Source organism: Bombina bombina, unplaced genomic scaffold, assembly GCF_027579735.1.
Source record: "Bombina bombina isolate aBomBom1 unplaced genomic scaffold, aBomBom1.pri scaffold_487, whole genome shotgun sequence".
Lineage (NCBI taxonomy): Eukaryota > Metazoa > Chordata > Amphibia > Anura > Bombinatoridae > Bombina > Bombina bombina.
Window position 1 is genome coordinate 215,407 of NW_026511666.1, and position 12,199 is coordinate 227,605.

The 12,199-nt window shown below is 38.9% G+C and overlaps 1 protein-coding gene across 2 annotated transcripts in view; it reads left to right on the forward strand.

Moving 5' to 3' along the window:
* LOC128643898 (dynamin-2) overlaps positions 1 to 12,199 on the forward strand; it is a gene marked incomplete at its 5' end in the record, with an annotated part of 254,650 nt that overhangs the window by 214,269 nt on the left and 28,182 nt on the right.

The window sequence follows — 12,199 nt, forward strand, 5'->3', positions numbered from 1 at the left end:
GTTAAAGTCTGGAGATGCAGGGAAAATTTTTCTGCAAAACCATCCAGACTACTGCTAACAGCTCCTAAGCAATCAGTGTTGACGAGTTTTACTGCCTGCTTTCTCTCTCTCTCATGTCTGTCAGGAGCGCTGCTATAAGACTGTCACACTTGAGAGGCTGTGTTCTGTTCCATAGCATGGATCCTGGAGGTAAGATTGTTTCAATTTTTACACATAAAACGCTATAAGAGGGTCACAGTGTACAATGCACAGATTGAAATTTTCAAGTAGCTAGTTAGTGATGAACTTGAACGCATTCCTAAAAACAACAAATTTGTTAAAAACAATCTATATCCTAACGAAATGAAAGCTCGAACTACCCTTAAAAAGGATAAATCTATTGTCATCAGACAAGCCGACAAGGGTGGTGCGATCGTTCTACAAAATTTGGATGATTGCATATCAGAGGCTAAAATGATACTATTAGACGTGTCTTATTACACTTGCCTGAAATCCGATCCCACCGCACAATTTAAGAATGTACTTAAGGGTTTAATTGATGATGCCTTTAAGGAAGGTATTATCCTTAAAAAAAAAAAAAAGAAAAAGAATTTCTAGTTCCAAGTGAACCTAATGTGGCCTTCTACTATCACTTACCTAAGCTCCATAAAAATCCGATCTGTCCCCCTGGTCAACCGATTATAGCTGGCATTGGTAGTCTAACTGACAGTGTGTCCTCATATGTCGACCATTTCTTTCATGTAATTAACAAGAGTCCATGAGCTAGTGACGTATGGGATATACATTCCTACCAGGAGGGGCAAAGTTTCCCAAACCTTAAAATGCCTATAAATACACCCCTCACCACACCCACAAATCAGTTTTACAAACTTTGCCTCCAAGGGAGGTGGTGAAGTAAGTTTGTGCTAGATTCTACGTTGATATGCGCTCCGCAGCAAGTTGGAGCCCGGTTTTCCTCTCAGCGTGCAGTGAATGTCAGAGGGATGTGAAGAGAGTATTGCCTATTGAATGCAGTGATCTCCTTCTACGGGGTCTATTTCATAAGGTTCTCTGTTATCGGTCGTAGAGATTCATCTCTTACCTCCCTTTTCAGATCGACGATATACTCTTATATTTACCATTACCTCTACTGATTCTCGTTTCAGTACTGGTTTGGCTTTCTACAAACATGTAGATGAGTGTCCTGGGGTAAGTAAGTCTTATTTTCTGTGACACTCTAAGCTATGGTTGGGCACTTTATTTATAAAGTTCTAAATATATGTATTCAAACATTTATTTGCCTTGACTCAGAATGTTCAACTTTCCTTATTTTCAGACAGTCAGTTTCATATTTGGGATTATGCATTGAATTATCATATTTTTCTTACCTCAAAAATTTGACTTTTTTCCCTGTGGGCTGTTAGGCTCGCGGGGGCTGAAAATGCTTCATTTTATTGCGTCATTCTTGGCGCAGACTTTTTTGGCGCAAAAATTCTTTTCCGTTTCCGGCGTCATACGTGTCGCCGGAAGTTACGTCATTTTTTGACGTTATTTTGCGCCAAAAATGTCGGCGTTCCGGATGTGGCGTCATTTTTGGCGCCAAAAGCATTTAGGCGCCAAATAATGTGGGCGTCTTATTTGGCGCTAAAAAATATGGGCGTCGCTTTTGTCTCCACATTATTTCAGTCTCATTTTTCATTTGCTTCTGGTTGCTAGAAGCTTGATATTTGGCATTCTTTCCCATTCCTGAAACTGTCTTATAAGGAATTTGATCTATTTTGCTTTATATGTTGTTTTTTCTCTTACATATTGCAAGATGTCTCACGTTGCATCTGAGCCAGAAGATACTACAGGAAAATCACTGCCTGCTGGATCTACCAAAGCTAAGTGTATCTGCTGTAAATTTTTGGTAGCTATTCCTCCAGCTGTTGTTTGTAATAATTGTCATGACAAACTTGTTAAAGCAGATAATATTTCCTTTAGTAATGTACCATTGCCTGTTGCAGTTCCCTCAACATCTAAGGTGCAGAATGTTCCTGATAACATAAGAGATTTTGTTTCTGAATCCATAAAGAAGGCTTTGTCTGTTATTTCTCCTTCTAGTAAACGTAAAAAGTCTTTTAAATCTTCTCTCTCTACAGATGAATTTTTAAATGAACACCATCATTCTGATTCTTTGGACTCTTCTGGTTCAGAGGATTCTATCTCAGAGATTGATGCTGATAAATCTTCATATTTATTTAAGATGGAATTTATTCGCTCTTTACTTAAAGAAGTACTAATTGCTTTAGAAATAGAGGATTCTAGTCCTCTTGATACTAATTCTATACGTTTGGATAAGGTTTTTAAAGCTCCTGCGGTTATTCCAGAAGTTTTTCCTGTTCCTAATGCTATTTCTGCAGTGATTTCCAAAGAATGGGATAAATTGGGTAATTCATTTACTCCTTCTAAACGTTTTAAGCAATTATATCCTGTTCCGCCTGACAGGTTAGAATTTTGGGACAAAATCCCTAAAGTTGATGGGGCTATTTCTACCCTTGCTAAACGTACTACCATTCCTACGTCAGATGGTACCTCGTTTAAGGATCCTTTAGATAGAAAAATTGAATCCTTTCTAAGAAAAGCTTATCTGTGTTCAGGTAATCTTCTTAGACCTGCTATATCATTGGCTGATGTTGCTGCAGCTTCAACTTTTTGGTTGGAAACCCTAGCGCAACAAGTAGCAAATCGTGATTCTCATGATATTATTATTCTTCTTCAGCATGCTAATAATTTTATCTGTGATGCCATTTTTGATATTATTAGAGTTGATGTTAGGTTTATGTCTCTAGCTATCTTAGCCAGAAGAGCTTTATGGCTTAAGACTTGGAAAGCTGATATGGCTTCTAAATCAACTCTACTTTCCATTTCTTTCCAGGGAAACAAATTATTTGGTTCTCAGTTGGATTCTATTATTTCAACTGTTACTGGTGGGAAAGGAACTTTTTTACCACAGGATAAAAAATCTAAAGGTAAAAACAGGGCTAACAATCGTTTTCGTTTCTTTCGTTTCAACAAAGAACAAAAGCCTGATCCTTCGTCCTCAGGAGCAGTTTCAGTTTGGAAACCATCTCCAGTCTGGAATAAATCCAAGCCTGCTAGAAAGGCAAAGCCTGCTTCTAAGTTCACATGAAGGTACGGCCCTCATTCCAGTTCAGCTGGTAGGGGGCAGGTTACGTTTTTTCAAAGAAATTTGGATCAATTCTGTTCACAATCTTTGGATTCAGAGCATTGTTTCAGAAGGGTACAGAATTGGTTTCAAGATGAGACCTCCTGCAAAGAGATTTTTTCTTTCCCGTGTCCCAGTAAATCCAGTGAAAGCTCAAGCATTTCTGAATTGTGTTTCAGATCTAGAGTTGGCTAGAGTAATTATGCCAGTTCCAGTTCCGGAACAGGGGATGGGGTTTTATTCAAATCTCTTCATTGTACCAAAGAAGGAGAATTCCTTCAGACCAGTTCTGGATCTAAAGTTATTGAATCGTTATGTAAGGATACCAACGTTCAAGATGGTAACTGTAAGGACTATATTGCCTTTTGTTCAGCAAGGGAATTATATGTCCACAATAGATTTACAGGATGCATATCTGCATATTCCGATTCATCCAGATCATTTTCAGTTCCTGAGATTCTCTTTTCTAGACAAGCATTACCAATTTGTGGCTCTACCGTTTGGCCTTGCTACAGCTCCAAGAATTTTCACAAAGATTCTCGGTGCCCTTCTGTCTGTAATCAGAGAACAGGGTATTGTGGTATTTCCTTATTTGGACGATATCTTGGTACTTGCTCAGTCTTTACATTTAGCAGAGTCTCATACGAATCGACTTGTGTTGTTTCTTCAAGATCATGGTTGGAGGATCAATTTACCAAAAAGTTCTTTGATTCCTCAAACAAGGGTAACCTTTCTGGGTTTCCAGATAGATTCAGTGTCCATGACTCTGTCTTTAACAGACAAGAGACGTCTAAAATTGATTACAGCTTGTCGAAACCTTCAGTCACAATCATTCCCTTCGGTAGCCTTATGCATGGAAATTCTAGGTCTTATGACTGCTGCATCGGACGCGATCCCCTTTGCTCGTTTTCACATGCGACCTCTTCAGCTCTGTATGCTGAACCAATGGTGCAGGGATTACACGAAGATATCTCAATTAATATCTTTAAAACCGATTGTTCGACACTCTCTAACGTGGTGGACAGATCACCATCGTTTAATTCAGGGGGCTTCTTTTGTTCTTCCGACCTGGACTGTAATTTCAACAGATGCAAGTCTCACAGGTTGGGGAGCTGTGTGGGGATCTCTGACGGCACAGGGAGTTTGGGAATCTCAGGAGGTGAGATTACCGATCAATATTTTGGAACTCCGTGCAATTTTCAGAGCTCTTCAGTTTTGGCCTCTTCTGAAGAGAGAATCGTTCATTTGTTTTCAGACAGACAATGTCACAACTGTGGCATACATCAATCATCAAGGAGGGACTCACAGTCCTCTGACTATGAAAGAAGTATCTCGAATTTTGGTTTGGGCGGAATCCAGCTCCTGTCTAATCTCTGCGGTTCATATCCCAGGTGTAGACAATTGGGAAGCGGATTATCTCAGTCGCCAAACGTTGCATCCGGGCGAATGGTCTCTTCACCCAGAGGTATTTCTTCAGATTGTTCAAATGTGGGGGCTTCCAGAGATAGATCTGATGGCCTCTCATCTAAACAAGAAACTTCCCAGGTATCTGTCCAGATCCCGGGATCCTCAGGCGGAGGCAGTGGATGCATTATCACTTCCTTGGAAGTATCATCCTGCCTATATCTTTCCGCCTCTAGTTCTTCTTCCAAGAGTAATCTCCAAGATTCTGAGGGAATGCTCGTTTGTTCTGCTAATAGCTCCGGCATGGCCTCACAGGTTTTGGTATGCGGATCTTGTCCGGATGGCATCTTGCCAACCATGGACTCTTCCGTTAAGACCAGACCTTCTGTCGCAAGGTCCTTTTTTCCATCCGGATCTGAAATCCTTAAATTTAAAGGTATGGAGATTGAACGCTTGATTCTTAGTCAAAGAGGTTTCTCTGACTCTGTGATTGATACTATGTTACAGGCTCGTAAATCTGTATCTAGAGAGATATATTATAGAGTCTGGAAGACTTATATTTCTTGGTGTCTTACTCATCATTTTTCTTGGTATTCTTTTAGAATTCCGAGAATATTACAATTTCTTCAGGATGGTTTAGATAAGGGTTTGTCCGCAAGTTCCTTGAAAGGACAAATCTCTGCTCTTTCTGTTCTTTTTCACAGAAAGATTGCTATTCTTCCTGATATTCATTGTTTTGTACAAGCTTTGGTTCGTATAAAACCTGTCATTAAGTCAATTTCTCCTCCATGGAGTTTGAATTTGGTTCTGGGAGCTCTTCAAGCTCCTCCGTTTGAACCTATGCATTCATTGGACATTAAATTGCTTTCTTGGAAAGTTTTGTTCCTTTTGGCCATCTCTTCTGCCAGAAGAGTTTCTGAATTATCTGCTCTTTCTTGTGAGTCTCCTTTTCTGATTTTTCATCAGGATAAGGCGGTGTTGCGAACTTCTTTTGAATTTTTACCTAAGGTTGTGAATTCCAACAACATTAGTAGAGAAATCGTGGTTCCTTCATTATGTCCTAATCCTAAGAATTCTAAGGAGAAATCGTTACATTCTTTGGATGTTGTTAGAGCTTTGAAATATTATGTTGAAGCTACTAAATCTTTCCGAAAGACTTCTAGTCTATTTGTCATCTTTTCTGGTTCTAGAAAAGGCCAGAAAGCTTCTGCCATTTCTTTGGCATCCTGGTTGAAATCTTTAATTCATCTTGCCTATATTAAATCGGGTAAGACTCTGCCTCAGAGGATTACAGCTCATTCTACTAGGTCAGTTTCTACTTCCTGGGCGTTTAGGAATGAAGCTTCAGTTGATCAGATTTGCAAAGCAGCGACTTGGTCCTCTTTGCATACTTTTACTAAATTCTACCATTTTGATGTATTCTCTTCTTCTGAAGCAGTTTTTGGTAGAAAGGTACTTCAGGCAGTGGTTTCGGTTTGAATCTTCTGCTTATGTTTTTCATTAAACTTTATTTTGGGTGTGGATTATTTTCAGCAGGAATTGGCTGTCTTTATTTTATCCCTCCCTCTCTAGTGACTCTTGTGTGGAAAGATCCACATCTTGGGTATTCATTATCCCATACGTCACTAGCTCATGGACTCTTGTTAATTACATGAAAGAAAACATAATTTATGTAAGAACTTACCTGATAAATTCATTTCTTTCATATTAACAAGAGTCCATGAGGCCCACCCTTTTTTGTGGTGGTTATGATTTTTTTGTATAAAGCACAATTATTCCAATTCCTTATTTTATATGCTTCGCACTTTTTTCTTATCACCCCACTTCTTGGCTATTCGTTAAACTGATTTGTGGGTGTGGTGAGGGGTGTATTTATAGGCATTTTAAGGTTTGGGAAACTTTGCCCCTCCTGGTAGGAATGTATATCCCATACGTCACTAGCTCATGGACTCTTGTTAATATGAAAGAAATGAATTTATCAGGTAAGTTCTTACATAAATTATGTTTTCTTGCAAAAATATGTTTTAGGACTAGAATCCTACATCCGTGATTCATCGGATCTCTTAACTAAACTTGAACATCTGCCCAATACATCTGATCTTTTATGGATCACTTGCGATGTACAAGGTTTATATTCCAACATTCCACATAATTTGGGTCTTATGGCAACCGCCTACTATTTTGAACAGGATCCCTATCTCCCCACTAAACAATGTGATTTTCTATTGTCCCTTAGCTCATTTATCTTGAGACATAATTATTTTTTATTTCAGGATGACTTTTACCTGCAAACTAAGGGGACCGCTATGGATTCCAGGTTCGCCCCTAGCTATGCAAATTTATATATGGGGTAATTTAAAGAAAAATAAATATATGACCCAGCTTATGGGGCGAACCTGGTACTCTATGGCCGCTACATTGACAATTTGATTTTTGTTTGGAGGGGAGATAGCCAATCAGCCAACCTTTTCGTTGACCATTTGAACCATAATGATAGGGGTCTAATCTTCACTAGTACTATAGATTCTAAGACTATAACTTTTCTGGATCTTAATCTTGCCTTTAAAGATGGAAGAGTTGTTAGTACGACTCACTTTAAATCGGTAGACTATAATAGCTACCTTAACTTTACTAGCAGTCATCACTTTCCCTGGAAACGAAACGTCCCCTATGGTCAATTCAGACGCATACGTCGTAACTGCAGTACACTTGCAGATTATGAAATACAAAGTCTGATCCTAAGGGAACGTTTCGCTGAAAAGAAATATCCCTCTCATATTATCAATGATGGTTATTTTAGAGCAAAATCTGATGACAGGGATAGTTATTTTATACCGCCTCAAAATAAAAAGGAAAAAGAAAGAGTCGAACCTAACGAGCTAGATAAATGCCCCCTTTTTATTACCCAGTATAATAGTAACCATAAGCAAATAAAAAATATCATTACCAAATATTGGGGTGTCCTTACCAAGGTACCAAACCTAAAATTGTTTATAAAAGAGCTCCTAATCTCAAGGCTCTGTTAGCTCCCAGTAAGATCGTTAGAAGCAAAAGGAATTTGACCTGTGTTTAATTCCAAACATCCTTCGAGTCCCTTTGGGAGTTATAGATGTAATATTAAGAGATGTAAATTATGCAATTATATCACACATAATCAAAAAACTTAAGTGCAATGTCACGGGTATCAATTATTCCATTATAGGTCATATATCTTGTGCTGCTCAATATGTTGTGTATCTACTATCTTTTTTTGTGGGATACAATATATTGGTCGCACCTGTAGAAGACATCAGATGGTCTGAACATCAACGCAATATGAGGAATAACCTTAAAAATCATAGTGTACCCAGACATTGCAATTTGAAACACAATGGTAATAGTAATTGTTTTTCTATTACTCCCATAGAATTTATCCCGAAGTCACACCTTTATAATCGCTTTTTTAGGTTAAAACAGAGGGAGACCTACTGGATCCATGTGTTAGAGTATGCATCCAGCAGGTCTCAGTCTTAATATCGACCTGTCAGCCTTTCAATAATTGGTTGCAATTCTTGGAATCGTGTGGGTCCCCCTTTTTGATTCTTTAATATACACTATATTATTTACTGCTGACTATACGATATATATAATATTTAGATTCACCCTTATATTCATCATAATATATATATACGTTGATTGTAGACGACTAATCTATCATTTTATTCTTATTTTTAAGATGATTAACTACCAATCTCTAATACCGCTAATGATTTTATCAATAGCCACTTCTCACATTTATAGATCTCACACTGTGTCTCTGCAATATGCTTTTTAATTTTTAGGGGACTCTATATCCTTAACAGCTGATTTGACCTTGTAGGTATATAGTAGTTGTGCAATTGTGTTATCCTTCACTAGATAGGGCAAATGTTGATCTATGCATCAGTTTGGGGTTTATATCACCTGTAATATTTATACCTTTCCCCTTTTTTAGAGTCTGATCTCATAGTATACAAGGATGTCATAGCGTAATATGAAGATGACATCAGTGGTTAGCCAGGCATGTTTTGTCTGATAGCTGTAGTACATAAGGATGTCACAGCCTGATATGATTAAGCCACCAGTGCTCTGGTTAGCGTATCTTAACCTCTGTTATCCCATAATATATTTTTTATCTATTAAGATAGGTTATCATTAGTGTATAGTTTATGGAGGATGTGATTAATATATTAAATCTATAATTTCCTATCTTATACTGCACACTACTATTATATATGATGTGATCCTTTTTATATGACTGTCTTGGAATTTTTTGAATATTTTATTATCTATTCTTAGTCTGCTTATATTATATATGTTTTATATTTCTTTATATCATGTATTTGTCATTTTTGAGTATATTTGTATAATTTTAATTGATTTTAGAGAGCATTTTAGTATGTATGATGCTGCCTATCAGCGCAATGGCGAACCATACGTAAACTAATGTAATTTTGATCCTACAGAGGGATTTCTGATTACCTGATTGAGGAAGGTGTGGTCCGCTATTTGTCTCTGATTGGTCAGTTTTTTCATTTATAGAGCAAGTAGTGTTGTGTTTTTATAACAGCCTGATGAAACGGCAGATGTGTTGCTGAGAAACGCGTTGCTGTGTTGGTGTTGTATACAATAAAGTTTACACACTTTTATTTTACTCTACTTGCTCAGACTTTTTTACTCTCTAACTTTTGGATGTTAGCTCTCTAGTCATCTGAATTCAAACATCCACTGTGAAGTCCCACATTACCCTTGGGGGTTCTGACTCTGCGATTGGTGTAACCTGTTACGCTGCCTGACGCACGGAACCTTGACATCCGGTGTGAGTCCTACGGGCGACTCTGTTGGTCCCGTACCGCTCTGTCAGGCACTCCGGTTGTGCCGTCACGCTTGTGAGAAGCCACCCTGAAGGGACATCTTGTTACTTTGTGATCTGTATTGGCTTGTTCTTGTCAATATTACCTTATGTTGGCGCCTTGTTTCCCTACTAGGAACTTTCTGACCTGGCTCCTTTATACCTTGATAGGATCCAGGGTTAATATCCTCGGAAGGGGGTTTATTGAACAGTTGGGGTTAATTAATCAGTGTATTAATTATTTACATGCTGCTTTGTGTGATTTTTTTTTCCTGTATTGTTTGTGTGTTTTTGGCTTTGAAAGTGTTGCACAGCTTTTATTACTTGCTGTACATGTAATAACAAGGGAAGTACTGTCTTCAACTTCCTGTGACCGGGTGTGGTCTATGTTCATTTTCTTTCCTAAGATATGGCGTGTCCACGGCTTGAGTAATTACTGTTGGGAATATCACTCCTGGCAAGCAGGAGAAGGCAAAGAGCACCACAGCCAAACTGCTAAGTATCACTCCCTTACCCACAACCCCCAGTAATTCTCTTTGCCTTTGGTGCATGGAGGAGGTGAAGTTTAGGTGTCTGAAGAAATTTTTTTATTTCATCTACAAGTAAATTTTGGGGTATAGCCGTATTCCACTTCATTCCTTGCAGTTGGGTAGTGGTGGCTTTAACCCCTTAATGACAGAGGACGTACCAGCTACATCATAGAAAAAACTTCCCTTAACGACAGTTGACGTACCTGGTACGTCCTCTGTTGTCTGAAGTGCTGGAAGCGATCATGATCGCTTCCAGCTGCTTACAAGGGATGGTAGTGATGCCTCAATATTGAGGCATCACTGCAATCCCCTATTTTACATACTGATGCAGAAAGGGACACTCTGTGGCCCTCTCTGCATCGGCCATTGATTTTAACACAGTCGTTGGTGGGTGGGAGCAGCTTCTGGCAACGCTATCTTAAGTTGCTTATTCCCCAACCAATCTGTCATTGTTGGTTCTTGCTGCCCGGTTTGCAGTTGCGGCGGGGGGGGCGGGACGTGGCGGCGGGTGCCTGCAAAATATGCAGGCAAGTGTGGAAAAAAAACATATGTAGATGCAGGGGGATCTCCGTTCTTAAGTAAGGGATCTGGGAGAGGGAGGGATGTAGATCATTTAGGGGGCCAGCTACACTACAGAAAACAAATATGTCATATAAAAAAAGTTTAAAAAAAAAATCTTTTGGGGGGCAAATTGGGTACTGGCAGACAGCTGCCAGTACCCAAGATGGCTGTAAATAGGTAGAGGGGGAGGGTTAGAGAGATGTATGGGGGGGATCAGGGAGGTTGTGGGGTAAGGGGGGATCCATCACTGCAGACTGTATAAAAAAAATTAAAAAAAAAAAAAAAAAATTATTTCAGTACTGGCAGACTTTCTGCCAGTACTTAAGATGGCGGTGACAATTGTGAGGTGGGGGAGGGAAGAGAGCTGTTTGAGAGGGGTCAGGGGGGATCAGGGGGTGGGATGTGTCAGGTGGGAGATTGATCTCTACACTAAAGCTAAAAATTAACCCTACAAGCTACCTAATTAACCCCTTAACTGCTGGGCATATTACAATTGTTGTGCGCAGCAGCATTTAACTGCCTTATTATTACCAAAAAGCAACGCCAAAGCCATATATGTCTGCTATTTCTGAACAAAGGGGATCCCAGAGAAGCATTTACAACCATTTGTGCCATAATTGCACAAGCTGTTTGTAAATAATTTCACTGAGAAACCTAAAATTGTGAAAAAAAATAATTTATTTGATCGTATTTGGCGGTGAAATGGTGGCATGAAATATACCAAAATGGGCCTAGATCAATAATTTGGGTTGTCTACTACACTAAAGCTAAAATTAAACCTCCCTACAAGCTCCCTAATTAACCCCTTCACTTCTGGGCATAATACACGTGTGGTGTGCAGTGGCATTTAGCGGCCTTCTAATTACCAAAAAGCAACGCCAAAGTCATATATGTCTGCTATTTCTGAACAAAGGGGATCCCAGAGAAGTATTTACAACCATTTTTTTTTTTTTTTTAATTCTTTTTATTGAGAGCCAACACATGGATACATCAATTAACAATTCCAGCTATTATCATGAAGATTACATCCAAAGATACAATATGCAACAATCTACTTATAGATAACATTATTCAGTACATGACAGAAATTCAGGAGATCAATACATGACAGATTACCCGGGTACCTATAGCCATTTACAGTCTTATTATCTAGCCATGTTCAGCTCTCTCATTTTATTTTTCATCCCCCACTAAACCCCTAACCCCCCCTCCACCCTCCAAACACTAAACACCAACTACTAGCACACAAACCAAACCAACAAACCAATCAATCAGACCAGACATAGCAGACAACCAGTCCCATCCACAGAGTTATCGAAAGTTTTGAAATAATTTGACTCATTCAGACACAAGACAAAAATGTAGTTAGAGCAAGAGCAACCCAGTTATAGTATGAAATATTTCCCTCATTCAGTCCCTCAAGCAGGGGCTAATGTAGAATGATATGAACATAAGGAGTTATGGCGTTGTGTAGGAGCATACTTATGTGTGCTAACCAAGATTAGATTAACTACAGCTTTGCAGAAGGAATTAATTATATGCTGTTAGCTACAATATTAGGGTTCTCAACTATATAGGTGATATAAAGGGATATTCTGAAGATACCAGGAGGCATCTGACGCCATAAGAATAGGGCTGTTCAAATTT